The 26,834-nt window shown below is 43.8% G+C and overlaps 1 protein-coding gene across 2 annotated transcripts in view; it reads right to left on the bottom strand.

Annotated features, from left to right (window-relative positions):
- Positions 1-22,201, bottom strand: part of LOC126234807 (fatty acyl-CoA reductase 1-like) — a 265,198-nt gene extending 242,997 nt beyond the window's left edge. For both annotated transcript variants that reach the window (XM_049943555.1, XM_049943554.1), the window contains exon 1: positions 22,124-22,201. The gene's annotated coding sequence lies outside the window, so the exon portion shown is untranslated. The remainder of the gene's footprint in view (positions 1-22,123) is intronic.
- Positions 22,202-26,834: the final 4,633 nt, after the last annotated feature.

Here is a 26,834-nt window from a genome sequence, read left to right as displayed (position 1 = left end):
GATGGAGGGCACCAAGAGGGGGCACTTGCCTCCCCCCATGGAGTATAGAGTTTTTATTGATTACAGAATTCTTACACACTTTTAGAAGAAATTTCTGTGATTCTGCACAACCTCTCATTTAGCCAACTGTAGCCTGGTGTGGCTGATCGCTGGGAAATAATACAGGGTGGCGCACGGAATACCGGCCTCGAGTACAGACTGCTCGCCAATTACGGACGATGTGTTGCCCGTTACGAGCAGATACAACAAACAGACAAACATATAATAATTAGACAGTGAAGAAAGAACAAGCTAATGGAAGCAACAATTGCGAAACAATCGATGACTATGTGTAGAGAACTGGAGAAGAGAACATGAAAATCTCACGCGACGCACATGGGCTGTAGCTCATGTAGTCTTATAAACCTGTTGGTGGCTGTTTCCCAACTTAATAGACCACAAGTGTCCTGTATAAAATTCTTCGTTTCGACTTCCACTACATAGCTATGCTACATTGTAAACGATAATCGTTTACACCCTATATATACTTCACGTTGTCTCTGTGTTCGTAGGCGAAGTACAGACTTTAGGAAGCATAAAATAAAATGTGGTTTTTTCATACTTGCGTCACAAGCTTAGTAAAAATTAGGTTTTTATGTTGCATTTTTAAAGTTAATGCAGCAATAATAACAATAATTAAGTTCGCAGTAATAAAGTTTTTGGTTTGAAAGCTCCTTCTGAACGAATGCTTTTGAGATAATGAGTAAATACGATTTTATGCCAATCTATGTCTTTTCAAATGGAGAGGCACCGCTTTTCCTACTGAGCCAAAATGACCCACAACCCACTTTTTTTTTTTTTAAAAGAAACCAAGCTAGCAATTAATGCAAATTGGAAACAACCAAACTTAAAAATAATTAGTGCCTTCCTAAATGTAATGTTTTGTATATCAAAAATACATGAAAATCGTTTTATATGAATTTTCTTACACTAAAAATTAAGCAAATTATTGAAAGTTAGCTGTTAAATCAAGTCGATGAAACCAAAAAATATATGCATAACAAAAAAACTTGCCTTGTTATAAGTATGTCTTCTGCTGTTCATCGATATAATGAAGTGAGCTGATATGCCCTTTTGTTGCCTGAAAAGACGTACCTATTACATACAACGTAATTTTATATAATTTACGTAACTATAAAATACTTTTTGATTACCGGTCTTGGACGCTGAATAGCCAGAACCAAGTGCAAGAACAGTGTGGAACACATGTAAAATAGGCGAGCGCAGTGAACGAAACGAACAACTGGATACTGAACTAACTATGAGCAGTCAGCAGTGGAACTGAGACAGGTGGTCATGCGAAGAACGACGAGTGCGGCCGAGGGAGACCGAGACTGAGTCGAGTACGCGATCGAGGCTGGAACGAGAACTTCCGAAGTGACGGCCGCGACCGAAGTGAACTAGTGAACTGTGAATCGATCGTTCCTCGTTCCCGGGAACTATAAGTAGACAGCCGCGATCGAAGTGAACTATTAACCGATCGTTCCTTGGAATTCGTTCCTCGGTCCTTTCGTTCATCTTGGTGAACCGTTCCTTTACACCCGTTCGTTCGCGAACTACCCATCTCTAGTCTATACACGGGCGACGTTCTTGAGGACAATATTATGGAAATGGAAGAGGATGTAGATGAAGATGAAATGGGAGATATGATACTGCGTAAAGAGTTTGACAGAGCACTGAAAGACCTAAGGCAAAACAAGCCCCCAGGACAAGACAACATTCCATTAGAAGTACCGATAGCCCTGGGAGTGCCAGCCGTGACAAAACTCTACCATCTGGTGAGCAAGTTCTATGAGACAGGTGAAATACCCTCAGACTTCAAGAAGAATATAATAATTCCAATCCCAAAGAAAGCACGTGTTGACAATTGTAAAAATTACCAAACTATCAGTTTAATAAGCCGCGGCTGCAAAATACTAACATGAATTCTTTACAGACGAGTGGAAAAACTGGTAGAAGCCAACCTAAGGGAAGATCAGTTTGGATTCCGTACAAATGTTGGAAAGATTAGGCAATCCTGACTCTATAACGTATCTTAGAAATAGATGAAGGAAAGGCAACCCTACGTTTTTAGCATTTGTAGACTTAGAGAGAGCTTTTGACAATGTTGACTGGAATACTCTCTTTCGAATTCAGAAGGTGGCAGGGGTAAAATACAGGGAGCGAAAGGCGATTTATAATTTATACAGAAAACAGATGCCAGTTATAAGAGTCGGTGGGCGTGAAAGGGAAGCAGTGGTTGGGAAGGGTGTGAGACAGGGTTGTAGGCTCTCCCTGATGTTACTCAATCTGTATATTGAGCAAGCAGTAAAGGAAACAAAAGAAAAATTCAGAGTAGGATTTAAATTCCATGGAGAAGAAATTAAAACATTGAGGTTCACCGATGACATTGTAATTCTGTCAGAGACAGCAAAGGACCTGGAAAAGCAGCTGAACGGAGTCGACAGTGTCTTGAAAGGAGGGTATAAGATGAACTTCAACAAAATCAAAACGAGGGTAATGGAATGTATTCGAATTAAATCTGGTGATGCTGCGGGAATTAGATTAGGAAATGAGACGCTTAAAGTAGTAAATGAGTTTTGCTATTTGGGGAGCAAAATAACTGATGATTCTCGAGGTAGAGAGGATATAAAGTGTAGACTGGCAATAGCAAGGAAAGCGTTTCTGAAGGAGAGAAATTTGTTAACATCAAGTATAGATTTGAGTGTCAGGAAGCCTTTTCTTAAAGTATTTGTACGGAGTGTAGCCATGTATTAAAGTGAAACATAGACAATAAATAGTTTAGACAAAAAGAGAATAGAAGCTTTCGAAATGTGGTGCTACAGAAGAATGTTGAAGATTAGATGGGTAGATCACATAACTAATGAGGAGGTATTGAATAGGATGGGGAGAAGAGTAATTTGTGGCACAACTTGACTAGAAGAAAAGATCGGTTGGTAGGACATATTCTGAGGCATCAAGGGATCACCATTTTAGTACTGGAGGGCAGCAAGAGGGAGACCAAGAGACGAAACACTAAACAGATTCAGAAGGATGTAGGTTGCAGTAGGTACTGGGACATGAAGCGGCTTGCACAGGGTGGAGTAGCATGGAGAGCTGCATCAAACCAGTCTTCCGATTGAAGACCACAACAACAACAACCAAAACAGTGAAGAATAATACTGTGCATTGGAACCCTGAATAGAACCACCTGTTTTCATAAAATATAAATGTGTTTTATTATTTACTGAACGTCCCATGTATGTACTGTATGTATTTTTCACATCCCCTTCTAAACCATTGGATCGGTTTCTACCAAACTTGGTATACATATATATTCTACTCTTGAAGAAACGGTGTGGAGGTAAGAACGCCGTACCTATCAATGGAGCGGGGAGTTGAAAAACAAGATAAAGCTCACCAAAGGCGAATTCCCAGACTTTATTCACCCATTATTTGGAATGAGAGCACTTAGTGTCTTACAAGGAACTTTACACACAATCTGAAACATTTAGGAAACATTTTCGCACTGACATTCTTCACGAAATATTGAAAAAAAAAACGTTTATTGCTCTCGACATTTCCGTTGTCGATACAGTAAAACTGCAAGCATTACGTATTAGTTTATTACTGCTTCATTAGTAACTGTGATCGTGGGACATTTTACAGACAATATTCGCATGCATCACTAAATGTACCTCCAAAATTATAATGTTGTACGACACACACTTCAGGAGTTACGACGTCATATAAACCGAGACGCGTGAAAAACTTCCACCTCATGCAAGGTGTTTGAATTTATCACTTCCCTGTTACTAGCTCTATTCACAATATATTTCTCATACCGCATCAACATATACTGTTGAATTTCCCTGTGAAATTATAATATTATACTACACGTAATTCAGGAGACATTCATACAGGTATATATACTGACACCCGTGAAAAACTGCCGCATCAAGCAAGACATTTTAAGTTATAACGACTTTACTGCTAATTATATTCACCACAAATTTTGCAGACAGTATAAAACAGTATCACTGAATGTACCTGCATAATTCCACAACGTACGACACGTGGTTCAGGATATATGACATCACAATGCACCCTGTGCAATTTGGGCTGCGTGAAAATGAAACTGCAGGGTGTAATTCGCAGAAGAAGTATAGTACGTACAACTAATGTTTGTGTGGCATATATTACATACACTATGTTATCAAAAATATCCGGACACCTGGCTGAAAATCACTTGCAAGTTCGTGGCGTCCTCAATCGGTAATGCTGGAATTCAGTACGGTGTTGATCCACCCTTAGCCTTGATGACAGCTTCCACTCTCGCTGGCATATGTTCAGTCAGGTGCTGGAAGATTTGTTGGGGAATGGGAGCCCATTCTTCACGGAGTGCTGCACTGTGGAGAGGTATCGATGTCGGTCAGTAAGGCTTCGCACAAAGTTGACGTTCCAAAACATCCCAAAGATATTCTATAGGATTCAGGTCAGGAATCTGTGAAGGCCAGTCCATTACAGGGATGTTATTGTCGTGTAACCACTCCACTACAGGTCATGCTTTATGAACAGCTGCTCGATCGTGTTGAATGATGCAATCGCTATCCCCCAATTTCTCTTCAATGGTGGAAGCAAGAAGGTGCTTAAAACATAAATGTAGGCCTGTGCTGTCGCAGTGCCACGCAACCAACAAGGGGTGTAAGCCCCCTCCATGAGAAACACGACCACATCATAACACAATCACCTCCGAAATTTGCTCTTGGCACTACACACACTGGCAGATGGCATTCACTAGACATTCGCCATACCCACACCCTGCCATCGGATCACCACATTGTGTACCGTGATTCATCACTTTACACAACGTTTTTCCATTGTTCAATCGTCCAATGTTTACACTCCTTACACCAAGCGAGACGTCGTCTGGCATTTACCCATGTGATGAGTGACTTATGAGCAGCCGCTCGACCATGAAATACAAGTTTTCTCACATCCCGCCTAACTTTCATAGTACTTGCAGTGGATCCTGATGCAGTTTGGAATTCCTGTGTGATGGTCTAGATAGATGTCTGCCTATTACACATTACGACCCTCTTCAACTGTCGGCGGTCTCTGTCAGCCAACAGAGGGCTGCATGCTTTTATGCTGTACATGTCCCTCCACGTTTCCACTTCACTATCACATCGGAAACAGAGGACCCAATTATGTTTAGGCATGTGGAAATCTTGTGTACAGATTTATGTCACAACTGATACCCAATCACGTGACCACGTTAGAAGTCAGAGAGTTCTGCGGAGAGCCCCATTCTGCTCCCTCACGATGTCTAAGGTCGCTGGTATGGAGGTCTCTAGAAGAGCGTAGCGTTCCAAAGGATTGGAAAAGGGCACAGGTAATACCCGTTTTCAAGAAAGGACGTCGAACAGATGTGATATCTCTAACGTCCATCAGTTGTAGAATTTTGGAACACTTATTATGTTCGAGTATAATGACTTTTCTGGAGACTAGAAATCTACTCTGTAGAAATCAGCATGGGTTTCGAAAAAGACGGTCGTGTGAAACCCAGCTCGCGCCATTCGTCCACGAGACTCAGATGGCCATAGACACGGGTTCACAGGTAGATGCCGTGTTTCTTGACTTCCGCAAGGCGTTCGATACAGTTCCCCACAGTCGTTTAATGAACAAAATAAGAGCATAAGGACTATAAAACCAATTGTGTGATTGGATTGAAGAGTTCCTAGATAACAGAACGCAGCATGTCACTCTCAATGGAGAGAAGTCTTCCGAAGTAAGAGTGATTTCAGGTGTGCCGCAGGGGAGTGTCATAGGACCGTTGCTATTCACAATATACACTCCTGGAAATTGAAATAAGAACACCGTGAATTCATTGTCCCAGGAAGGGGAAACTTTATTGACACATTCCTGGGGTCAGATACATCACATGATCACACTGACAGAACCACAGGCACATAGACACAGGCAACAGAGCATGCACAATGTCGGCACTAGTACAGTGTATATCCACCTTTCGCAGCAATGCAGGCTGCTATTCTCCCATGGAGACGATCGTAGAGATGCTGGATGTAGTCCTGTGGAACGGCTTGCCATGCCATTTCCACCTGGTGCCTCAGTTGGACCAGCGTTCGTGCTGGACGTGCAGACCGCGTGAGACGACGCTTCATCCAGTCCCAAACATGCTCAATGGGGGACAGATCCGGAGATCTTGCTGGCCAGGGTAGTTGACTTACACCTTCTAGAGCACGTTGGGTGGCACGGGATACATGCGGACGTGCATTGTCCTGTTGGAACAGCAAGTTCCCTTGCCGGTCTAGGAATGGTAGAACGATGGGTTCGATGACGGTTTGGATGTACCGTGCACTATTCAGTGTCCCCTCGACGATCACCAGTGGTGTACGGCCAGTGTAGGAGATCGCTCCCCACACCATGATGCCGGGTGTTGGCCCTGTGTGCCTCGGTCGTATGCAGTCCTGATTGTGGCGCTCACCTGCACGGCGCCAAACACGCATACGACCATCATTGGCACCAAGGCAGAAGCGACTCTCATCGCTGAAGACGACACGTCTCCATTCGTCCCTCCATTCACGCCTGTCGCGACACCACTGGAGGCGGGCTGCACGATGTTGGGGCGTGAGCGGAAGACGGCCTAACGGTGTGCGGGACCGTAGCCCAGCTTCATGGAGACGGTTGCGAATGGTCCTCGCCGATACCCCAGGAGCAACAGTGTCCCTAATTTGCTGGGAAGTGGCGGTGCGGTCCCCTACGGCACTGCGTAGGATCCTACGGTCTTGGCGTGCATCCGTGCGTCTCTGCGGTCCGGTCCCAGGTCGACGGGCACGTGCACCTTCCGCCGACCACTGGCGACAACATCGTTGTACTGTGGAGACCTCACGCCCCACATGTTGAGCAATTCGGCGGTACGTCCACCCGGCCTCCCGCATGCCCACTATACGCCCTCGCTCAAAGTCCGTCAACTGCACATACGGTTCACGTCCACGCTGTTGCGGCATGCTACCAGTGTTAAAGACTGCGATGGAGCTCCGTATGCCACGGCAAACTGGCTGACACTGACGGCGGCGGTGCACAAATGCTGCGCAGCGAGCGCCATTCGACGGCTAACACCGCGGTTTCTGGTGTGTCCGCTGTGCCGTGCGTGTGATCATTGCTTGTACAGCCCTCTCGCAGTGTCCGGAGCAAGTATGGTGGGTCTGACACACCGGTGTCAATGTGTTCTTTTTTCCATTTCCAGGAGTGTACATAAATGACCTTGTGGATGACATCGGAAGTTCACTGAGGCTTTTTGCAGGCGATGCTGTTGTGTATGGAGAGGTTGAAACAATGGAAAATTGTACTGAAATGCAGGAGGATCTGCAGCGAATTGACGCATGGTGCAGGGATTGGCAAATGAAGTTCAATGTAGACAAGTGTTATGTGCTGCGAAAACATAGAAAGATAGATACCTTATCATTTAGCTACAAAATAGCAGGTCAGCAACTGGAAGTAGTTAATTCCATAAATTATCTGGGAGTACGCATTAGGAGTGATTTAAAATGGAATGATCATATAAGGTTGATCGTCGGTAAAGGAGATGCCAGACTGAGATTCATTGGAAGAATCCTAAGGAAATGCAATCCGAAAACAAAGGAAGTAGGTTACAGTACGCTTGTTCGCCCACTGCTTGAATACTGCTCAGCAGTGTGGGATCCGTACCAGATAGGGTTGATAGAAGAGATAGAGAAGATCCAACGGAGAGCAGCGCGCTTCGTTAAAGGATCATTTAGTAAACGCGAAAGAGTTACGGAGATGATAGATAAACTCCAGTGGAAGACTCTGCAGGAGAGACGCTCAGTAGCTCGGTACGGGCTTTTGTTAAAGTTTCGAGAACATACCTTCACTGAAGAGTCAAGCAGTATATTGCTCCCTCCTACGTATATCTCGCGAAGAGACCATGAGGATAAAATCAGAGAGATTAGAGCCCACACAGAAGCATACCGACAATCCTTCTTTCCACGAACAATACGAGACTGGAATAGAAGGGTGAACCGATAGAGGTACTCAGGGCACCCTCCGCCACACACCGTCAGGTGGCTTGCGGAGTATGGATGTAGATGTAGATGTAGATGTATAAGCAATAGGTCGGAGCACAATGCACCTAATATGAAAAACGTATGGTTTTTTGGAGTGTCCAGATGCTTTTGGTCTCCTAGTGTATATGTGAAATACAGTCACTTCCACAATAAAATGTATGTCATATTTTTAAGTGTAGCATCCGCAGCAACATCTCTGGTACTGGTGTCGAATCTGTAATCAATGCACTTTTGCACAGTGTGTAGATAAACAGTGTGAGAGCTGAATGCTTTGTTTTTTCAGTTGGAGTTTCAAATGAGTGCAAAATATCTGAAGCATCACAAGACAGTGTTCCTTGTAAATCATCCAAAAGGGACCAAAGCTTTCATATGCTGGTGCTACTAAAACTCTTAGAACGTCAAACACATTCATTGTGAATGGGACATGTGAGTTGTGTTTAGCCGTGCATGTGTATCCAGCGTACCTGACGCATCGCGCTAAATGGTCGTCCTGCTGTCAATATACGTCTCAGAAAAGTTAAACGTTCTCACCGCTAAAAGCCTGTGCATGCTCATGAAAACACCATTAATCATTGTTTCGTTATGAACAATGCACCCTGTGCTATCCTGTGAAGTCAGTATCGTGTGCCCGCATCTCGCGGTCGTGCGGTAGCGTTCTCGCTTCCCACGACCGGGTTCCCGGGTTCGATTCCCGGCGGGGTCAGGGATTTTCTCTGCCTCGTGATGGCTGGGTGTTGTGTGCTGTCCTTAGGTTAGTTAGGTTTAAGTAGTTCTAAGTTCTAGGGGACTTATGACCACAGCAGTTGAGTCCCATAGTGCTCAGAGCCATTTGAACCATTCAGTATCGTGTTAGCAATGGTAAGCGCTAAAAGCCTGTGCACGCTCGTGAAAACACCGTTAATCATTGTCCCATCAGGAACAATACACCCTGTGGTATTCTGTGACATCAGTATCGTGTTAGCAATAGTGAACACACATGCTGCCCAGAGGCGTCTCGCATATGGGGCTAGCGTGAGCGTTCCTTGGAGCTCTGTGACATCAGCATAACACTTGAAGAACTCTAACTGTATACCCGAAAGTAGATGCAACTTTCACCTGCTCGCTGTACGGAGCAGCGGCGTGAGAGCGATGGCTCACCCTGGTTTGCTTCCGGTGGTGGTGTCCATGCACACACTCCTTCGAGGGTCTGTGCTCTGCAAATAGGTCTTCGCTCCCATCTGGTCTCGTCAGCAACGGTGCCGAGGTGGTTACATGTTTCGAGAGGAATTTCTCAGGTGTCAAGGGATGCCGCTACCTCATCCTTAGGGGCCCAAATGGTCGCGTCGTAGCTTAGAGTGGACCGCCGGGGCACCCGGACTCTGGCATCGACGTCGGACGCCAGGTGGCGGGATGTGTTTTTTATTAGTGATCTTTTGTTTACACTATATCCCATCTATGTCAACATCTACATATATACTCTGCTAGCAATCAAGCAGTGTTTTGTGTGAGGCACTGATTACGCCAAGTCATGTTTCTCCCCCTCTGTTCCACTCACAGATCATGTGAGGGAAAAACGACCGTCTGAACACCTCAGTACGAGCTCTAATTTCCCTTATCTTTGAATGGTGATCATTGCCCAATATGAAAGTTGGTGGTAATAATATATGCTCTACATCCCTGGTGAAGATAGGATTTTGGAATTTAGTGAGCAGATCCTTCCGTTTAGTGTGTCGTCTGTCTGCAAGTGTGTTCCACTTCAGACTTTCAATGAGATTTTTAACTCTCTCGCAATGGCTAAATGTACCAGTCACGAATCTTGTCGTTCTTCTTTGAACCTTCTCAATCTCTTGAATCAGACCCAACTAGTAAGTGCGCTGTACAGATGAACATTTCTATAAGACAGAATGCCATGAATTAAAGAAAAGTACCCCATACATGTGAAGAATATCGATTTAATGAATTTTCATAAATTTTTTATATCGACATGGTGTTAGCGGTACAATAGTTAAGTGAAGGGTGTGTGTGTGAGTGGATGACATGGAGCACAAGAGCAGGTTAAGTGCAGAACACTAAGTTAATTCGAATAATTTGTATGTAAAACGCAGTACAGTGGTTTAAGGGGGTGGGTGACAGAGGAAGATACGCCAGAAATGGCAATCAAAAGCATGTGAAATTCGAAAAGTGTACCAGGAAATGGTGGGAGGGCGTAACTGATTACTTAAGTTGCCATCAAAGGCGGTACAACAATTTAAGGAAATGGGGGTGACATGGAAAACCACTTAACAAAAAATGGTTCAAATGGCTCTGAGCACTATGGGACTCAACTGCTGAGGTCATTAGTCCCCTAGAACTTAGAACTAGTTAAACCTAACTAACCTAAGGACACCACAAACATCCATGCCCGAGGCAGGATTCGAACCTGCGACCGTAGCGGTCTTGCGGTTCCAGACTGCAGCGCCTTTAACCGCACGGCCAAAACCACTTAACAGAACAATAGGTTAAGGACCTATCAATCAAAGGAGATCAATGGGTTAAGTACTTGAGTGAATACCTGCCCCTGACGCAGGAAACCCACACGAACAAGATGCACCAGCACTCCATTCCAGATGGGGGGTGGGGCAGTGGGAGGGGTGACAATAGATTAAGTGTGGTGACATGGAAAACAACTTAACAGAACAATAGGTTAAATGCATCTCAATCAGAAGAGAGCAATGGGTTAAGCACCTGTCAATCAAAGGAGAATAATAGGTGTGCCCCTGAGTGCATGCCTGCCCCTGATATAATCAACCTGCACTAAGAAACACACGAGCTCTCTCCTGGCCCCATGACTCACTATTTGCAGACAAATTCCTTCTCTGTACACAATGAATATCCATACAGCTGCCTAGTGTCCTCACTCTAGCACATGTACTTTCAGTGATCTGAATAACCGAGGTCTGATATCGGGGTGCTTTGCAAGAGTTTTGAGGGTGAGCTAGCCCACAACTGAGTCTGATCAATGGTACTGCCTTTGTCATAAACTGTGATGACAAAAGTCATGCGATAGCGAAAAGCGATATGCACATACACAGATGGCGGCAGTATCGCTTACACAAGGTGTTAAGGGGCAGTTCATTGGCAGAGCTGTTATTTGTACGCATGTGATTGACGCCAAAAGGTTTCCGACGTGATCATGGCCGTACGACAAGGATTAACACACATCGATCGCGAATTGGTAATTGATGCTAGGCACATTGTACAAGTTGACCTAACTCTTTCCATTCACCAAACAACCGCCTTACTGATGCAAATTTTTCACTAAAGTCCATGTAACCCAATGTGCCTGCCCAGTCACACAAGCCCTTACACAATTTCGGATTTGAAGTCACCTTTTTGCAAATGTCAGCCATGGATTAAAGTTAGGCATCGGGCCAATTTTGGTAATCGCATCATTATTATCAAAATGGTTCAAATGGCTCTGAGCACTATGGGACAACTGCTGTGGTCATAAGTCCCCTAGAACTTAGAACTAATTAAACCTAACTAACCTAAGGACATCACACACATCCATGCCCGAGGCAGGATTCGAACCTGCGGCCGTAGCGGTTCCAGACTGTAGCGCCTTTAACCGCTCGGCCACTCCGGCCGGCTATTATCCAAAGCACATTTTTTTTTTTTTTTTGTCGTGGTACTGCTTTGCCCTTTAAACCGTTCAATCATCGCATCCCAGTTTACTAATAGGAAACCTGAAGATTTATTTGCATGAAATATGTGCTTAGACAGGAGACCAAACTATTAGAAAAAAATTGCAAGAGCAGGCATAATATATTCAATAAAATTTTTCTGGGTTTGTGACCGCATCGTCAGTATATATAAAACTACCGATGTTTCGGTCCCTGTTGCAAGCGACCTTCTTCAGGGCGTTGTTGTTTACTACTGAATTAAAGAACTTTGTTTCTTATACACCTGCAAACATGGCTGTTGTTTAATTCTGATAGGCTGTTTAGGATGAAGGAGACGTATGTCAGAAGTCTTCATTGATGTTTTTATTATTTCCTTTCATTGGTGGAAACTCGACATTTTGTCTGGTGTTTGCATTACTGCTTGTGAGCTGTTGAAATCGGCGAATGGAAAACCAGGCGACAGCTGTGACGTGGCGTTGTTTTTCTACTTTCTAGTTCCGGCCGAGGCGCGCCAGTACTCTGTGTCCCTGCGGCAGCTGCGGTCTCTGGCGTGCCTGTATGTGTTGCTTCACGTGACATATTGTCCCGTAGCGTTGTTATTGCTGGCAGCCAAGATGTCGGAAGTCGGTACCCATCTTCTCTGTTCGAGTTGGCCTGTCGCTTGGCTATTTCTATTGCCTCTCTAATCTTCCTCCTGAAAGTAAGAGGCTGTTTCGCCAGTACTCATCGTGGTGTTCTGCCACTGCTGATTTGGTTTGCTGTCTTAGTCGGATGCATCTTTCGTGTTCAGATATCAGTGTGCTAATGGGTGGCCAGGTTTCGCCTGCGTACACTAATTCACATACGCACCTGATTTCTTAAACTAAAAAATAAATAATAAAAACACCAATAAAGATTTCTAACATGGCTCCACTTCATCAGAATTAGACAACAGCCATGTCTGCAGGTATATAAGAAACAAAGTTCCATCATTCAGCACTAAACAAAAACACGCTGAAGAAGGTCGCTTGCAACAGGGACCGAAACGTCGGTAGTTTTATATATATCGACAATGCGGTCACAATCCCAGAAAATTTTTTATTGAATGTGACAATGGTCGTGGAAGCCTACGTTTATACAGGCATAATATAGTCGATTTGTCACAGTGTGTTAAGTGCTAGTCAAATACACTTTTGGAGCCTCCATTTTCCAGATAAAGGGGATATTGCTGCAAAATGTTTTCTGCGCTACAGTCTGAAAGCCGTTTTCTCACATCGTTTATGAATGGGTAAGGATTAACATTGAAAGAGTATTTTACACTTGGTTAACTACCCACAATAATCTTCATGAAACTTGTTTCAGTAACGAACAAGCCCTTCAAACGTTCCAGCATATTTGCATATTTGTTTATTCCATCTTTAATGTGTTTGCTCTGAGCTTCAATATGATCCGTGTAATTTATCATGAAGGTTTGCAGTTTCCTTCTGAAAATGCATACGCACATTCACGACAGTCATACCAATTCGATTTAAACCGTTTTTTAAACCGAAGGATATTTGCCTGTCAGTCTACAAGCCAAAGCAAGTATTTTAAAAAACCTGTTTGATATTAGAGTGTAGGATCCATTCCTTTAATGATTCTGTGAATAAGTCAGCAGCAGCCAAATAAATCAAATCACTTTTTTCAAGTAGTAATTCATGAACAAGTTTATGGAAGTTATGCTCTATGTGAACCTTACACAGAAATGCTTCCCCTTTTAAACCAACTGTCACTAGCGGCAGGTTGGACTTTTATTTATGTGTTGACTGTTCTTTTAGACATGTCCTGAAGAACAATACTACTATGAATCAAGACACAAAGGAATTAAAGACATTAGCCGCCAGTGGGCATTGATTTATATCAATGGGGACGCAATCGAACCGCAGTATTGAACGTCTAGGCATGGTTGAACTACAGACAACACGAGCTGTGTACCTCCTTCCTGGTGGAATGACTGGAACTGATCGGCAGTCGGACCCCTTCCGTCTAATATCCGCTGCTCATGGTTAAAATGGTTCAAATGGCTCTGAGCACTATGGGACTTAACATCTGAGGTCATCAGTCCCCTAGAACTTAGAACTACTTAAACCTAACTAACCTAAGGACCTCATACACATCCATGCCCGACTCAGGATTTGAACCTGCGAACGTAGCGGTCGAGCGGTTCCAGACTGAAGCGCCTAGAACCGCTCGTCCACAACGGTCGGCTGCTGCCCATGCATGGTTGTTTACATCTTTGGGCGGGTTTAGTGACTGTCGAAGGGATTGTGTCTATGATACAATATCCAAAGTCAACGACTATCTTTAGGAGTTCTGGGAATCGGGGTGATGCAAAACTTTTTTTGATGTGTGTATTTCTGGATACACAAAACGGTCATTAATTGTCAGGTATTTGATGCTCGACTTAACTACGAACGACCCAAAAGTCTTTTTGGGATAAATCCTTAAGAGCGTCACTCAGATCAGAGTACGAGTTGAAAGTTCAGACTAAAAAAAAAGAGTGTGTGAATTCCTAAGAGACCAAACTGCTGAGGTCATCGGTCCATAGTCTTACACATTACTTAAACTTATGCTAAGAACAACACAAACCCTAGCCAGAGGGAGGACTCGAACCTCTGGCGGGAGGGGCCGCGCAGTCCGTGACATGGCGCCTCAAGCCGCGCGGCCACTGCGCGCGGCTGTCTGCACGCTGGTAAGTTTATTCGTTTCGAGAGCAGAGAGCCAAACGAAGACTTCGTGAATTTTACTTACAATGTATGGGTAAAAACTCAAAATCGTATTTGAATGGGACTTCCATGAAGCAAAATGTAACATCCAAAATGAAGAAAAAAAAAAAAAGCTGAACATGAACCTTTACCGAACGCAGGCGTAGCCAGCGAAGCACAGAGCAATAAACAACAACGCCTGATCCAGTCAGGTGGGCGAATATTCATTTGTCTTCAAGAAAGTGCAACACAGTGGAAATAACAACGTAGCATTAGTAACAATTCTGTGGAAAAACCAATATAGCTTATTATCACTCGAGTGGTAATAAAACTATGGAGCCATTATCACTGGAGTGGAAGTATCCATGTGCCGCTATTGTTAATCGAACCATTGTCGGTTAGACCATCAGTGAAACAGCAACTTACATTCTTGCAGCCAAAAAGGCGAGTACACCGTTCGTTTGTTACACAATTTTACGAGCTTCAAACTAGAGCGATTAGTTTTCAGTCATGTGTATGGTTATTACTTTAATTCTAAATTTCTTACGTGTTTGAGCACTTACTAGGCACAATCTTTCGTTTGAATAGCAGTTGTAGTATAAGGAACCATAACTTTTATGGACTCTTGTATCAGCAAAATTTTGAAAATTTGTGGCCAAACTGCATAGGTCAAGGGTCCCTAGGTTTAAACACTACTTAATCTAACTTAAACTAGCTTACGCTACAGACAACACACACACCCATGCCTGAGGCAGGGCTCGAACGACCGACGGGAGAAGAAGCCGCACGAACCGTGGCAATCCGCCCAGACCACTGTGCTACTCCGCGCAGCTCTTGTATAGTTCTCGTATGGTAAAGGCTTCTGTTTGTTTTGATCTGAACAATTCAACGTCGTTTAGACTACCAGTGAGGCAACACCTTACTTTCCCGCAGCGGATAAGTCTTGTACATCATTCGTTTGATATATATTTTTACAAGATTCGAACAGGACGACTTGGTTTTAGTTATATGGTTGGTCTCTAGAGTATGTTTTCGCCGTTTTTAGAACGGATAGGAACAGTGATTGATGTGTTCATATGTGAGCTGAGCTGGTGACTCTTTACTTACGGTTCCAGGCAGTGGTGACTTCTGTCGAACTGCTTGAGGCTGTTGCCAATGGGCAGTGGGCACCACTGTGCGGGGCAGGTGGTGTTGGCGGGGGTTGGGGAGGGAGAAAGGAGGAAGCATGGATGCGAGAGGGATGTCCAGTGCGCCCGTGTGTTCCCCGATCTGTCCACTACTTTGACCATACCGGCTACTCCTCGCACTGAGGTTGATGCCTCATCTATGGTCGAGTGCGAGGACGTTTCAGCATCGGGTAAACAGCGAATGACATCACAGGGGGCTGTGGCTGACAGTGTCCCTGAGACAGAAGCAATCGCTTGCACTGTTTCAAAGGAAGTCTCGCCTGCAAGGTATGGTCATTCAAAGAGAGTGGGATTACTGGCAGTTGGGAATTCCAACTTTAGGCATGTAATGGGATCCCTTAGGGATATGTCTGTCATGAGAAGAATCGATTGTGCACTCTGTGTACATACCTGGAGGAGGCATTCCAAACGTGAAAAGTCTGCTTTTTGGTGTCATGAAGAGCGCAGGTTGCAGCCAGCTTCAGGTGGTGGCTCATCTCAGCATTAACGATGCTTCTTCCTTTGGATTGAAAGAGATTCTATTTGGTTGTGGTTGGTTGTGGGTGGCTAGCTGAAGTAGTAAAGACTGTCTTGCTTACAACATCAATGTGGAGCTCACCATCTGTAGCATCGTTCACAGAAACGACTGTGGTCCTCCGGTACAGAACCGAGTGGACGGTCTAAATCAAATGTTCTGACGGACCTGCGACCGTGTGGGCTGCTGATTCCTGGACTTGAGCCTTAGGGTAGTGGGTTTACAAGTTCCATTTAACATATCATGGGTACACTGTGGTGTCACTGCCAGACACCACACTTGCTAGGTGGTAGCTTAAATCGGCCGCGGTCCATTAGTACATGTTGGACCCGCGTGTCGCCACTGTGTGATCGTAGACCGAGCGCCACCACACGTCAGGTCTCGAGAGACTTACTAGCACTCGCCCCAGTTGTACGACGACGTTGCTAGCGACTACACTGACGAAGCCTTTTTTCTCATTTGCCGAGAGACAGTTAGAATAGCCTTCAGCTAAGTTAATGGCTACGACCTAGCAAGGCGCCATTTGTACCATTGCATGCATCTCAAGATAGAGTCTCACTTGTATCATCAAGAATGCTGTATACCAAAGGACAATATAAAAGTTAAGTGTTCTAGTAGCTACGTTCTTTTCTTTATCACAGTCATTACGAATCCTGTTCCAGACTTCGCGCCAGTCGGCGTGTGTGTACGCGTGCCTTTCTATCGGCTACCCCGTCACTGTGGACTGGCTGCCTTGTCAGTCCACTACATACACTACACACAGGAAGCAGCTACAAGGATAGTGGGGCTGTGTGGAAGGGGCTGGGCGATTTAGTAGGTTACAGGATCTTGGGAAACTAAATAAACGGTGCCAGTTTAGAAAGGTATAGGGAAAACATAGGAAGGTAGACCTAGAAAAAACAGTCTTGTAGTTGTAAATTGTTGTAGCTGTGTTCGGAAAGAACCAGAGCTCTAAGTGCTAATAGGAAGCACAGAAGCTCATATCGTTATAGGTGCGGAAAGCTGGCTAAAGCCGAAATTTTTAGATATGATTTAAAAGTGTGCAGAAAGGATAGATTGAATACAGTTGGTGTTGGAGTGTTTATAGCTGTCAGAAGTTGTTCATCTTGTAATGAAATTGGAGTAGATAGTTCTGTGAGTTAGTATGAGCAGAGGTTATAGTAGACAACTGACATAAATTAGTAATTGTTTCCCTTTACCGACCCCCGACTTAGATAATACATGAACAGTTCAAAGGAAACCTGAGTCTCATTTCATCTAGGTATAGTTGGTGGTGACTTCAGTTTACTCTCGATATATTGGTGAAAAAAGCATATTTGAAATTAGTGTAGCCATGAAACGTCGTCCGGTATCGTACTGAATGCTTTCTCTGAAAATTATTTGAGAAGTTGGTTCAGGATCCCATTCGAGTTATAAATGGTTGCGGAAACATACTTGACCTCTTACCAACAAATAATCCTAAGCAAATAGAGAACACCACGACGGATACAACGATCAGTGTGCGCAAGGTCGTTGTAGCGCGACTGAATACTGTAATGTTCAAACCCTCCAAAAATAAACGCGAAATGCATCTATTTAAAAAGTAGATGAAATTTAGCTTGACGTCTTCCTAAGAAACAATCTCCATTGCTTCCAATTTGACCAGGTAAGCGTAGACCAGATGTGATTTACATTCAAAGATATAGTGTGGACGGAAATTGAGAGATATATACTAAATAAACTAATAAGAATTGGTACTGATGCCTTTTTGTACACAAAACATATCATAATACTGTTGTAGAAGAAAAGGAAAAAAAATTCCAAATCTAAAAGAATGCAGAATCCCCTACTATGGCAAAGTTGTACAGAAGCTCGACATTTAGCGTAAATTCAACTTAGAGTTGCTTGTAATAGTTTCCAGAAGGAAACTCTGTCTCCGAATCTGGCGAAAAAAACCAAAGAGAGTCATGTCGTGTAAAGTACACCAGTGGCAAGACGCAATCGATACCTTCACTGACCGATAAAAGTGGCGAGGTTTCTGACGACATTGCCACAAAAGCAGAGTTACTAAACGCGGTTTTCTGAAATTCCGTCACGAAAGAAGACGGGGTAAATATTTCAGAATTCGAATCAAGAAACACAGTCGACATGACTTAGAAGTAGATACCCACTGTGTAGCGGAACAGCATAAGCCACTTAATGAAGGCGAGACTTCCGCCCAGATTGTATGCCAGTGATGTTCCTTTAAGAGCATACTGATACAATAGCTGCATACTTAGCAATCATATACAACCGCTCTCCTCTCGAAAAATCTCTAGGTAAAGGCTGGAAAGCTGCAACAGTCACACCAGAACCCAAGAAAGGAAATAGGTTTAATTCACTGACTTCCAAAACCATATCACCAACGTCGTTTTACGGTAGTATTTTGGAACATATACCGTGTTCGAACATTGTGGATTACCTCGAAGAAAACGATTTATTGACAAATAGCCAGCACGGATTCAGAAAAGATCGTTCCTGTGAAGCACTCTTTATTCTCATGAAGTAATGACTGCTATCAACAGGGGATAGAAGGCTTTTCATACCGTTCCCCAGAAGTGACCTCTAATCAAATTGCTTGCCTACGGACTGTCGTCTCAGTTGTGCGATTGGATTTGTGATTAATATCAGAAATGTGACAGTTCGTAGTAACTGACGGAAAGTCATCGGGTAAAACAGTAGTAGTATCTGGAGTTCCCGATAGGAGTGTTGTAGGACCTCTGCTGTTCCCTATCTTCATAAACGATTTAGGCGATACTCTGAGCTGCCGTCTTAGAGTGTTTGCAGTTGATGCTGTCATTTACTGTGTTGCAAAATCATCAGATTATCAAAACCAATTGCAAAATAAGTTAGACAAGATACATGTGTGACGAGAAAAATGGAAATTGACTCTAAATAATGAAAAGTTTGAAGTCATCCACATGAGTATAAAAAGGTATCTGCTAAATTTCTCTTACACGATAAATCACACAGATCTAAAGGCTGTAAATTCAGCTTAATGTTTAGCAATTGCAATTACGAATAAGTTAAATTGGAACGATGATTTTGACAATTTTGTGGAGAAAGTAAACCTGAGACGGCACTTGTCTGCCCTCGCTGGGGTTGTGCTGTGTGGTGTGGTATCCACATCAGATAGCACTGACGGACGACATCGTAAAAATTCGAAGACGAGCAGTTAGTTATGACACTCGAATTGGGTGGCAATCATTAAAACAAAGGCGTTTTTCGTTGTGTCAGTACCTTCTTATGAAATTTCGATCACCATCTTTCTCCTCAGAGTGTGAAGATAATTGGTTGGCGCCAAGGCACATAGGGAGAGATGATCAACATAATACAGTAAGAGAAACCAGAGGTCCTACTAAAAGTTTTAAGTGTTCGTTTCTCCCGCGCACTGTTCGAAAGTGGAACGGTAGAGAAATGGCTTGAAGGTGGCACTGCAGATCAATCATGTAGATGTAGACGGGACTGCAAAAATGGCTCTGAGCACTATGGGACTCAACTGCTGAGGTCATTAGTCCCCTAGAACTTAGAACTAGTTAAACCTAACTAACCTAAGGACATCACAAACATCCATGCCCGAGGCAGGATTCGAACCTGCGACCGTAGCGGTCTCGCGGTTCCAGACTGCAGCGCCTTTAACCGCACGGCCACTTCGGCCGGCCAGACGGGACTGCAAGTTGATAACGTATTCATAAGTGCCGTTTATACAATGTTTTGTCGATACGTGGAAGAACATTGGTATACTAAAATTTGGAATACACAGTAGGCCTACTGTTGATCCTCAATAATATTTATTATATATTTCGTTGTGAACTGGCTTCCGAGGCCATTCTCAAAGCACTTAATGAACATATAAGTGTGTGATCGCTCAGTGCATTGTTCGAGATAGTATTGTGTAGTAAATGGGCAAACCGAAAACGAGATTTTGGTATTACATGACAATGTACAAACATTTTAGTGGTTAAATATCTTATTCTCATCATTAGTTGTCACACGTGATATGAATTCCTTTACAAGATGACAGACATATTTATTTCGTAACTGAAGTATATCCAAAGTTTCATCTTTTTCAATATTTTTAAAATGCAATCCCATTGTCAAGGTGAGAATAATTTCTATGGAACGACATGTCGTAATAGCGTCATTGCGTAACGGCGCCAGTTCATTTAACTTACGTCTTGTGACGAAACGGGTTACTATCTAATGAAACTTCTTGCCTTAAAATGGAAAAAATTTGTTGAAGCGATCTTTCAGATACGGCAGAATCAGTAAAATGACATGAAAAGCCGTCGCAACAACGAAGAAACCTGATTCACCAGTTCTGCAGTATTGGCGAATTCAACAGCCACGCGTGTTCCTAATACTTAGCGTAAATGCTACAAATCCCTCACATTTTGAAATGTACACACAAATAGAAGATTATAACTTACAAGTATCGGGAAATAAACACTTGAACACAGGGAAAGACGAGGATAGCAAGAAGCTGAATTTTACGCGGATGAGCAGAAAATTTTCAGAAACCAAATGATGTTATAAAGCACGTAAACTTATCGAATCAGTTCTTACAGTTAAAATAATTTACCTCTAGAACTAGTTTCAACAACGACGTAAGAGTTGTTTTGAGTTAACAGAAGAGATTTAAACGATAGTGGAACAACCACTTATTGATTTGCGACACTACAATGAAAAGTCACAAAACTGCTGCTTAAGAGTGACCCATTCGTTAATTAAATTTGTGTTTAAACGAATTGCGTACATGAAGAGAGAACGTTTAACAAGTTATAACTACTCTGGCGAAAACGCCTTTTAGCAGCCGGAATGTTTAACGCAAATTACTTAACTGTCGTAGGCAGCCTGGCGTTGTCTCCTGTTTGCGAACTGCGTACCACAATCCATACTCCGTACTCTAAACTTAGCGGCACTCCTGGAAATTAACATAACAGGAGACGGCAAAAGTTCTTGTTCTTTTCTCGCGGATTAGAGTCATCACTCTCTATGGCGAGGAATTAATGTGCTCGGCTCTAATAATAAAATGGTATGCCAAAATCATCAAATGTTAAATTCACGGTCAGACACTTTGTTCTGTTATACACTTACTTTGTGTTCTATGTGCCACATGAAATAGGAAAACAGTTTCCATAACACGTCATGTTATTTCGCAGTCTACATGAGATCAGTAAGCAGCGATTGGCAGATAATAAACAGCTTACAAAATGCATACAGGGTGTTCGGAAATTTCCATTTGAGACTTCTAAGGCATGTAAAGGGGAATGAGTACATAATATTTCGAATGGGAACCCATGCCCGAAAATAACAGCACAAGTCAAGTGTAAACTTTCAGACCACATTTCGTCGCATCGCCGTAAACCATCGAGTCTCACAGCCTTTTTAAAAGATTTCACTCAATAGTTCAAGAAAGATTTACTTATGACGATGAACGCGTAAACATGTTGCACAGCCAAAAACTAGCACATTCATTTACACATTTACGACACAGAGGCCATGACTCGCATATTTTAGACAACTATGAATCTCTAGATACTGCTTTGTTACATTTTCACACAGTGAATTATCGATGTATTACGAAGTTCGTCTCTCCCGCGAATTATTACATTCTTTAAATTTATCTCTCGAATACAGAATTTATGGACGCAAAAGTCATCATGTTAGTATATGTGTAATCCCACAGCAATACTAAATGAAAAATAGTTACTCCTTAGATGACAACTACACAGCGTACATAGCAAACACAAACCTCAGGTACGCTATCACGATTTTATCTTTGCTGAGGAGGAATAGAAAAGGAAGAAAATGAAATTTATATCGGACTGTGGTAGTAGTATCTTAATAGTATTCTTGATACGGAGCCAAAGCACTGTACATCCGGGTGATCTGGCTACTGCGTCTGACTTACCTGGCAGAAACGCGGTTGACGACAGTTAACTGGAAACAGACGAACTCTGCAGTGTCTGCTTGGGCAACTAGAGCGATATAATCTTCTAACGTCAACGAATCAGTTTTACTTGTATTGCAGCTCACCGTGAGACAATGCACCCTGGATGCCGCCTTGTATGCTAATTGCCGTGGACAGTAACAGCTGAATCATTATTGCTTGCGAGCGCATTGTGCTAGGTCGCTCATTTTTTTATGCATGTGAACTTACAGTACTACCGCCTTAGCATACGTTTCTATTGAACGCTCATTCACATCTAGCTTCTACCAGCACACACAAGTTTTTAATTCTCAACTGCTAGCTCCAGTCCTATGATAACGAGGAGTATATCGCAGAATCGATGCTCTGAATCAGTCTCTTTTAGCTGACCCTTTTTCAGAAACATCTCTCTACTAGATCGAACGTCTGTCCTGGCGCTGCGTTTCAGGATAAGGATTCGTTTCCGGTAGCAACAAGGTGCAATTCACCATCCGGCCACACTGATTATACTTTCTCAGTGATTTGGTAACGTTTGGTGAACCCGATGCGGCTCTACCATTGCAGGTTCCAATCCCTTGGTCGTCCAACTGAGCTGGTGGCACTTCTCCCATATCTCTACCAAACTTTATTCCTACCCCTCGCTATGCACGTGAGCTTCGTCACACTTCTGTAATATAAGTGCCTGCAACAGGTCTTACCAAGATTCCCTATGCCCGCAATGCTCACCAGCATCTTCACTGTTACTCTGCGATACAGATTTAAGTATTTGGCAGCTGCTTCATAGAACCACTTTCAGACCTTCTTCAACTGTTCCACTCTCGAGCAGCACCTGAGAGAAAAACAGCCCACTTGCGACGTCTGAGTTCTCTTATTTTATTACGATGGTCATTTCTCCCTCTGTATGTGGAACTAAACAAAATAGTTTCACCGTCGGAGGAGAAAGTTGGTGATTAAAATTTTGTCAAACGTCTAGCCGAACGAAAAACGCCTGTTTTACATATTGACGACTTCAACAAGCATACAATTTCCCTGATACTCTCTCCGTAATTTCGCGATGATACGAAATGAGCAGCCGTTACTGGAACTTTTTCGGTGTCCTTCGTCAGTCCTATCTCGTAGGGGTCCAATGTGCCGAAAAAAAAGCTCCAGAAGACAACGAAGAAGCGTAGTGTAAGCAGTCTCTCTACTAGAATTTTCGAACTATGGCTTTCTGTTAAGTGGCTAAAACGTAATTAAAAGGTCTGTGTTCCTCACATGCGATAATACGTTTACGTTCTAAATAATTAATATACTGTCATCTGTTCAACAATATACCACAGAAGAGAGTAAAATGAATGTGCCCAGGCACTGCTACGTCCATTGCTGTAACAAACCTAGAACATTCATGATTTTTAATCATCTCGGAGTGCTCTAATGAGGGAGGGTGACCTTTCTGGGTGTGAATGGGCGGAAGGCAGGAGTCAGCCGCCAGATATTTTGGAAACAACGGTACTTGGAGGAGCATAGATCGTGAAACGAGAACACTCGATTGAACGGCAGAGCCACTATTTTTATCCCAAATTTCTTTCTCTGACGTATCTGTCAGTGGTAACCCGTTGACAGAGGCTGACAACAGAATACTGAGTTTTTGGAGACAGAATCAATAGCTGTCACTTTGTCAACTAACTTACCTCAGTTTATACACATTGAAACTTGATGTCACTAGAGATGAAGCTGTCCATAAACTTCATTCACTCTCACCCCTACTCTCTGTCTTTACTACAGAACATTTTGCTATAGGAAAGTAGATGCCACCGTTGCAAACTACAAGTTACCTTCACAGTTCCAAGGACGAGGGGAGGGAGGGAGGTGGGGGGGGGGACCCAAGAGTAACGGAAACTGGTTGCTGCGGGGAGGGAGAGGGAGCAACCCATCGTTCGACCAGGTGTCCGTTAGGTCACGCCACCTGAGCGACGAATATGCATGTGAGTAACGAATCATCACGGTGTTGCAGTATGCTGAGGACTGGCTCACCTGCGACACACTGCTCATTTCCTGGTTCCGTCTCTGCCTCTGACGTGACTGCACTTTGCTTCTAGCAATGCGAATGAGTTTTAATAAAATTTCCTAATTTTCAACCCCTTAGTATGACGTGCCGTAACAGAGTGGAGAAAGCAATGATAAAAATCATTACGCATTATTGTTAGAATTAATCTTTCCCTCAGTGACGAACAGTGCGATATTTTGAACTTCCAGGAAGATTAAAACTGTGTGACGGAACACAGCAGTATATACCAAGTGGTTATAATTAAATTGCAGGCACTCACAGAGGTCCTGTACGGAGTGTGATTATCACAGCGTAGAGAAACTGGCTAGATATTCACACGTATTTACACGGAACCGATTTACGACCGTGATTGACTTGGGAGACGGGTCCAAGCAGTGACGTCATCGGTCCCATAGAATTATGGAAGGATGGCGAAGAAAATCAGCCGTGCCCCGTCAAAGGGTCCATTCCAGCATTTGCCTGAAGCGATTTATGGAAATCACGCTGGCCAGACGCGGGTTTGAACAGTCTTCCTCCCGAATCCGAGACCAGTGTGCTAACCACTGCGCCACCTCGCTCGCTGTTCACGCTGAAAAAAAAAAAGAAAAAAAACTTCCAATTTTGACCACCATGAGCAAATCTGGCGCTATACAGCTTCTCGTCAATGTCTTCAGTGCTTATATTCGACAAATTTTTGTAAGGGGTTGTTAATAGTATCAACATTGCGCCTTTCTCGCTTGTTTGACCTTTTCTACCCGCGTCTTGTTCCCAGTCCATTGCGTATGGAAACATTGTTATACGTCTTTCTTGCACAGACAGCGCCACATTTGTACATCATGGCCGAAACTGGACCTAATTTTTTTTTCCAGCGTACATCTAATGTATTAGAAATGTACCAAGTTTCACTGCCATAGCTGCACATTAATTGTAAGCATCCGTTACATGCATTTAGTCTTCTGTAATAAACTTAGCTGGCCAGCTATAACTGCCCTTCATCTCTGAAGGCCACACAATCTCAGCGTAAGATAACACCCAACCGCCACTAGTGTACTTCTGCTTTTAATTGTCTGCCATTTGCTTCTTGAAATGTCACTACGTTCCCAGTGCTGCTCGCTACCTTGTAATTTCCGACCCAATGCGTGTATACGCCACCGTACCAGTTGTATGATATGTTAAAATATGCGTTACGTGTGTGACTACTGAAGCTATATTGTTCTCTTTTCAATTAATGGCTGATCATGGGAAAAATGCGTGACGCATTTGAAAAAGGATTTCGCTGTCGAATACCTGCTCACAATACATAACGCGGCAAAAGCCATCCTTCTTCACAGCAACGACTACACACTGTTCCCGTCTTTTCTGTGGAACTGAGGGAGCTACAAAGTTCAAATGAATACCGACGTCGCAAATGTTATAATTTTATTCATTTAATCAATAGCGAAAACCAAGGAACAAAATACTCCGGAGCGAAAACAAACACTACGTTCACATGTAACATATCTTCCGGAAGACGAAAACCGAAATTCGGAAAACATTTTTCGCTGTCGTGTTCACTTGTTGAGGTCTGAAGCGGATTTGCTTGCCCAGTTAAATACGGCGTATGGAAAACAGCTTTTCAATTTTCTGATTTAGTCAGCACAGTTTCTGTAGGTCTTCACTTAAATATTAGAGGTAGACATCTTCATGCTCAGTCTCACATTTCTGCTTCTTTTCCGTTGCACAATAAATCACTCTGTCCGTATTAGTAGCCTGTTTTGGAAACAAGACATAACCGGACAGCCCAATCGGTTTACGAAATTGGATTTTGGGAGCACTTGTAAACTATAGTGAAAGAGATGTTACAAAACCAAGGAGAACACACAGAGATGCTGTTAACTCGTCCGTCACGGAGACACAAATACACTCCTGGAAATGGAAAAAAGAACACATTGACACCGGTGTGTCAGACACACCATACTTGCTCCGGACACTGCGAGAGGGCTGTACAAGCAATGATCACACGCACGGCACAGCGGACACACCAGGAACCGCGCTGTTGGCCGTCGAATGGCGCTAGCTGCGCAGCATTTGTGCACCGCCGCCGTCAGCGTCAGCCAGTTTGCCGTAGCATACGAAGCTCCATCGCAGTCTTTAACACTGGTAGCATGCCGCGACAGCGTGGACGTGAACCGTATGTGCAGTTGACGGACTTTGAGCGAGGGCGTATAGTGGGCATGCGGGAGGCCGGGTGGACGTACCGCCGAATTGCTCAACACGTGGGGCGTGAGGTCTCCACAGTACATCGATGTTGTCGCCAGTGGTCGGCGGAAGGTGCACGTGCCCGTCGACCTGGGACCGGACCGCAGCGACGCACGGATGCACGCCAAGACCGTAGGATCCTACGCAGTGCCGTAGGGGACCGCACCACCACTTCCCACCAAATTAGGGACACTGTTGCTCCTGGGGTATCGGCTAGGACCATTCGCAACCGTCTCCATGAAGCTGGGCTACGGTCCCGCACACCGTTAGGCCGTCTTCCGCTCACGCCCCAACATCGTGCAGCCCGCATCCAGTGGTGTCGCGACAGGCGTGAATGGAGGGACGAATGGAGACGTGTCGTCTTCAGCGATGAGAGTCGCTTCTGCCTTGGTGCCAATGATGGTCGTATGCGTGTTTGGCGCCGTGCAG

Source organism: Schistocerca nitens, chromosome 2 (assembly GCF_023898315.1).
Source record: "Schistocerca nitens isolate TAMUIC-IGC-003100 chromosome 2, iqSchNite1.1, whole genome shotgun sequence".
Taxonomy (NCBI): Eukaryota; Metazoa; Arthropoda; class Insecta; order Orthoptera; family Acrididae; genus Schistocerca; species Schistocerca nitens.
Note: the sequence above shows the minus strand (reverse complement) of the source record. Positions and strands in the feature narration are given on the sequence as shown.